At 40.1% G+C, this 6470-nt stretch overlaps 1 non-coding gene across 1 annotated transcript; it reads left to right on the forward strand.

The window, feature by feature from the left end:
* Positions 1 to 441: 441 nt before the first annotated feature.
* LOC145402752 (5S ribosomal RNA) lies at positions 442 to 560 on the forward strand. Its single transcript, XR_013897867.1, has one exon. It is a non-coding gene; the product is annotated as a 5S ribosomal RNA (ribosomal RNA).
* Positions 561 to 6470: the final 5910 nt, after the last annotated feature.

Genomic DNA, 6470 nt, shown 5'->3' on the forward strand with positions numbered 1-6470 from the left:
TCTGGCCACCACCAAGTAGTGGTCAGAAAGTCCACTCCCCCAACCTCTATACACTCTTGCATCCTTTACACATCTTCGCATCCTTTCATCCACACACACATAATCAATCATTGCCTTCCTTTCATTCAGTTCACCACCCACCCTTCTCATCACTCGCCATGTATACCTGTGGATCATTTTATGCCTGAAGAGGGTACTGGCTATCACCAACCCCCTCCCAGCACAAATGTCCACTAACGCACTTTTACCAAATTTTATTACATGACACTTATCCACATTAAATTCCATTTGCCATTTATTGCTCCATTCATGAAGCTTGTTCAATTCCTCTTGCAGCTCTTTGCAAGAATCTATGTTAGTAATTTTCTTTTGAATTTTTGCATCATCTGCAAACATATTTAGATAGCTTCCGTTTCCAATATTACTATCTATGCCATATATATAAACGGCCATACCACGTTGAGTACACCGCTTCCCGTCAGATCAGAGAAGTTAAGCAACGTTGGGTCTGGTTAGTACTTGGATGGGTGACCGCCTGGGAACACCAGATGCTGTTGGCATCCCTACACACGTGGGGTTGGTGAAGGATTAGTGCCCCTCCCTGTAAAACAATTAACTCTAAGCCCTTGGCCACCCCGTTTGGGATACATGGCGTCTGGCAATGAATGAATGAATGAAAAATAATATACTAAAAACAAAACGAGCCCTGTGGAACTCCGCTGGTCACTTCCCTCCATGATGAGTAATTTCCCCTTAATATTGTTCTCATTTCCCTTTTTCTGAGAAAATCCTGCATCCAACAGTGGAAATTGCCTTGGATACCTCCTTGATGGTACAGCTGCCATAAAAGTTTTTGGTGCGGTACTCTGTCAAATGCTTTCTTAAAATCTAAATAGATACTGTCCACCCATCCTTCTCTTTTCTGTAATGTTTCTCTAACTTTGTCATAATTGCTTAGAAGATTAGTAACACATGATTTTCCCTTCCTAAAACCGAACTGCCTCTCTTTTATCATACCATGTTCTAGATGTTTTACCCAAACTTCCCTTATCAGCTTTTCTAGTATCTTACAACACTGGTCAGTGATACTGGTCTGTAGCTGAGTAGTTCTCACTGTGTTATATTTGACTAGTGTACAGGTATTTGTAGACCTCACAGGTGGTTAAGAGGGATGAGTAAAGGACTCATGAATGGAATGGAATGAAATGGAATGGAATAATTAAAAAAAAAAAAAAAAAAAAAAAAAAGGAAAGCGAGCACCAAGCCACTCAATGACCAAGTTTCCCCCTGGGGAGGGAGGGGATAGAATACCTCCTCAGTATCCCTGCTTGTCTTAAAAACCGCCTAAAAGGGGCACTTTAATCTTCATCCTTCCTCTTTTCCCCCTCTGCTTCTTGTACTTCATCTGTCCCACCTCTTTGCCTTATATCTTCACTTTAATACCCACCCAACTCCTATTGTAGTGCCATATAGTCATTGAGTGGCTTGGTGCTCTCTTTCCTTTCTTTTTTTCTTTTTTTTTTTAATATTCCATTCCATTCCATGACTAAGTTATATGGCACTAACTTGGGTGGGTATTGAAAATATATGGCAGAGAGGTGGAACAGATAAAGTACAAGAAGCAGAGGGGGAGAAGGGGAAGGATTTTTAGTCGGCTTTTACGACAAGCAGGGATACTGAGTAAGTATTCTATCCCCCCCTCCCCGAGGGGAAAGGATTTGTGAGATAACCGTGACTGGGAGCTGGCTTAGTTTCCATTGATAGTACCCCTCTGGGGAGGGGGGACAATACTTCCTCAGTATCCCTGCTTGTGGCAAAAGGGACACTTTAATCTCCATCCTTCCCCTCTTCCCACTCTGCTCCTGTACTTTATCTGTCTTACCTCTCTGCCTTACATTTTCACTTTAATACCCACCAAACCCTCTTCCATTATAGTGCCATGTAGTCATTGTTTTAGCTTGGTACTGGCGCTTATTATTCACCTCCTCTTGTACTTCATGTGTCTTATCTCTCAGCCTTATATTTTCACTTTAACAACCACCCAACCCCCTTCCACCTCAGTGCCATATTTTCATTGGCTTGCTGCTAACTTTTGCTTTTTTTTTTTTAATTACTGTATTCAATGCATTTCCACTGATAGTACAGTATATAAATATATCCTGTGCTACTGGACACGACAGGGTTTATGTTACTGCACATGTGTGCAGATTTAAATAAACGATTGGTATTAAAATATGCCAATCAGTGATGTGTAGTAATGTACCCAATGTGCTGAATAACCTAACTTAGGATTTTTTTTTTAATTTCCCATAACAGCTAGTATCTGAAGTGATCTCAGTAACGTAACTGATAAGGGTTTTTACTTTATCATTATCCATTGAATCAGTAGCAGTGCTGTAACAGTGTGAACAGGAAACTTCACTAAGCATACCCTACTGGAGTGCATACTGTTTTCATAGTGTCTGGAGTTCAAAGTACTTTTCCATCAATGAAATTTAGAGGCTAATTTTTATTTCACATTGACTGAACTTGAACTATACTGGACTAGCCTAACACTCTTATGTGAGATTTCTCAAAACTTAAGGGAGATGTAAGATTTCTCAAACTAAAGGGATTGGATTAGATAATTGGAAAAAAAAGGAAAAGGAAAAGCTAGCATCAAGCCATTTATTGACTCTATGGCATTTAAAAGGGGTTGGGTGGGTATTAAAGTGAATATATAAGGCAGAGAGGAAGCTATCTAAATATGTTTGCAGATGATGCAAAAATTCAAAAGAAAATTACTAACATAGATTCTTGCAAAGGGCTGCAAGAGGAATTGAACAAGCTTCATGAATGGAGCAATAAATGGCAAAATGGAATTTAATGTGGATAAGTGTCATGTAATAAAATTTGGTAAAAGTGAGAAAAGACAAGATTGGTATTATAAATTAGGAAGATCAACCCTACACATATCAGAAAAGGAGAAGGACCTAGGAGTAATTATCAGTAACAGACTATCTCCTGATGATCACATCAGTGAGAAGGTACGAAACATGTATACATTGCTTGCTAATATGAGAATAGCATTCACATATATAAATGAAGATATGCTGAAAAAGATATTCATCAGACCAACTCTGGAGTATGCATCACAGTAGTCCGGAATCCTCATCTCAAAAAACACAGATAAGATTGAAAAAGTACAACGGGCCACTACAAGATGGGTACCAAGCTTAAGGGATTTAAGTTACTGAGAAAGACTGGAAAGATTGAATTTACCAATGCTGCAGGAGAGGAGGAGACATGATTATGCTATATAAATGCATATCAGGGGAACAGAAAATAGACGTAAATGAATATATATCATATGTGTGAAGCATCAGCAAGAGGACATTGCAAAATACAGCATAAAAAGGGAGTTGATAAAGATGTAAGGAAATTCAGTTTCCCTAATAGGAGGTAGTGTGTGCCAAAACTATTTATAATTTAAAGGATATGTGTGATAAAAATGGTTTAATACACGGGACAGTACGAGCTTGACTCATTCCTGTAAAGATACAAGGCTAAGGCAATCCTCACGCCTAACAGATTAGATAACTCGTCCCCAGATGATTAATTATAACTATGTTTATCCAACCTAACTCATTCATACCTTAGAAATTCGAATTTTTACTGCTTTCCGCCTAACCTAATTTAATTTAAGGGCGGAAACTACCCGAGAAAGCTTTGAGACGAATGATAAGAGAAGCCGGAATGACCATTTGCCGTTTGTAAACAAAGGGCGAGAGGCTCCGATCATGTTACCCCTACAGAGATCAGAGGACAAATGGCATATTTGTGGCGGCCTCTGGCAACCCCCGCGCATGCGCCGTAGGGGGCGGACAGGGGGACAGATCATAACGCTACACCGGGCCGGTTCGGGCCTGGCAGCTTACTTCCAAAATTAACCGGGAGTAAACATGGTTAGCTCGCTCATAATAATGTAACTTTCTCTTTTACTTTCCTTTCCCCGTTTCTTTCTTTCCATTTATTTCATTTTCTTCTCTACTCTGGTCTCTCTTTCTTCCTCCCCCTATCCCATCCCATCCCTCTACTCCTACTTTTCTCTTCTTTCCGTCCCACTCTCTCTTCACAGCCTCCCCTTCCTCTCTCCCACTCTCTCTCTCTCTCTCTCTCTCTCTCTCTCTCTCTCTCTCTCTCTCTCTCTCTCTCCTACCTGATCTTGTCTTTCTCCCTTTCTCCTTTCCATTGAGTTCCTGGTTCCTTCCTCTCATTTTTCCCTCCTTCGATTTCAACTTTCTCATTCTCTCTCCTCCTCCCTCCTCCCTTTCTCCCCCCCACCCTCCCTTACCACTTTCCCCGAGCAATTACCATCACAACCCCAAAATTACCTCGGGTATCATTACGGCCACTGTTATGTTCTAATAATTATACACACAATTATAAAGGAATAAAATTTTAATAGAAATGGAGCCGGATGGGACTGGTACCTTGATGCCTTTATAAGTATTTCCATTGCTGTGGCCGTCTGCCTGTCTGTGTCTGGGTCTGTCTTGGTGGGGGTCTGTTTGTCTGTGTGGCTAGCTATGTATCCATTAGGTCAGGGCTATTCAACATGCGGCCTATGGGCCAAATCCGGCCCTTAAGTCGTTTTGCATCGGCCCTTTGTCAGACTCGATAGAATGAAGATGAATAAGTAAACAAGCATAAAACAAAGTTTTTCTTTTATTTGTATGCCTAACGGAAAACGGAAAAGCAAACAGCATACGAATTTTTCGTTTCTTTCCATTTAAAAGTGTTCATTTAGAGAGAAAATGGAGATAAAGTAAATGACTGGCTCTTCTATCAGTTTAAGTTTAATAATCCGACCCTACTCCTAAAGTAATTGAATGGCCTTGCCCTAGATAGGGAACGCATGCTAAAGACTGACAAAATTATACTGGCTTACTCCACATAATTTTATTTTTGGTAATACTCTTTCCTTAAATCTTTTGTATAATTGGAAAACATAAACAGGATGCCCCGGGACATGGCGCACTAACTTTAGGTCATTCTATGGCTGAATTTCATTTTTTTTTTTTTTTTTACCTTCATCAACATGGATCGAATTCTCTCCCGTTATGGAGTTACAGTTACTGATGACCAAATGGGTAAATTCTAAGGGCAACCATTTTCCATCATCAGGGCATGAGTAACAGTAACTCCATGGCGGTTGACAGTTGAACCCATGTTGGGGTAGCATTTTTTTATTTTTATCAGCCCTGGATCACCTCCTAAATTAAGTGTGACAGGTCCCAGACACCTAATATATTGACATTCCCTTAAGAAAAATAAGCGAGACAGTAAGCAGTGACTTTAGAAACCCAGTGATATAATTTTCGAACTCGGTCAGTCTTTTAAATACATCATGGAAGAATTATATGACTGTTCGACTAAGAAGATAATGATATTGATGTCTGCAGTGGTAGCCTACATTCATTTATCTCATCAGCCATGGTTAGTTTCTTCTTTACCGTCGGAAACGCGCGAGACTAATTACGGTAAATGCATTTCGCAGGCAACGCAAAATAGAACTGACACCCACTGAAATGTTTTCTGCAGTTGAACTCACTACCATTTTCTGCTTTCACTGTGATTACTTCTTTCGCACAAATGTTGCTGCTGCATCGTTTCTCTATCCCAGTCACTTATTTTGGCCTTATATAACACCCGTACACATGTGGGTAACTTTCAGTTAAATACAATCGTCTAGTGTTAGCCAAAAGAAGAGTTGACGCGACCATAAGAGGGTGAGTGGAAACTGTTAACACCCTTAGTCTCTAATACTCACGATCAAATGAACAAAATTGACGGGATTTAGCCAAAATTGATATATTGAACTAATGCAGCAGTAGCTGAGGTTAACATATGGTCACATTAAGACACCTCTTCTCTGTTCATGATCAGCGGACTTCAGCAATGTTCAAGTACACCACTTCGTTTCGAAACATAACGACAAAAAACACCATAAATAATGGATCAACAGCAGAGATGATGCTTCAGTCCATCACTTCTGCACCATCATTTTCCACGCATGCTCCATTACCATAGTACAACACCAGTGATTGTGTAGACTTTCCCTTATACAATGAATCCCTGCCTAGTGGGAGTGCTCAGTCATGATGTCACAAGTCCGGGTACACGATCGATCAGTTGACTGGGCAGTGTTCATCTGATATTTTAAGTAGGTGGGTTGTGTCTGGTTCTCTCAGGAATGGACAGGGAATTCACTGAAAAAATATCTAGTCAGAGATAAAATATTTTGTTGGATATACCATTAGGCGAAAACACCACTTGGAATCATAAGGGGAGTAACATCTTTGCAGATTTTGTATTAGTCTAGCAGCATTTTATGACAGTGCTTATGTCCCAGTGTAAGGTACAAAACGAAGTCATGGTACAATGAAGCACAGCGGATAAACCTGAAAAGTGTGATATACGAGTATAAT

The sequence above is a fragment of the Coenobita brevimanus genome, chromosome 58, assembly GCF_032717465.1.
Source record: "Coenobita brevimanus isolate Jiangsu-jjx chromosome 58, ASM3271746v2, whole genome shotgun sequence".
NCBI classification, from domain to species: Eukaryota; Metazoa; Arthropoda; class Malacostraca; order Decapoda; family Coenobitidae; genus Coenobita; species Coenobita brevimanus.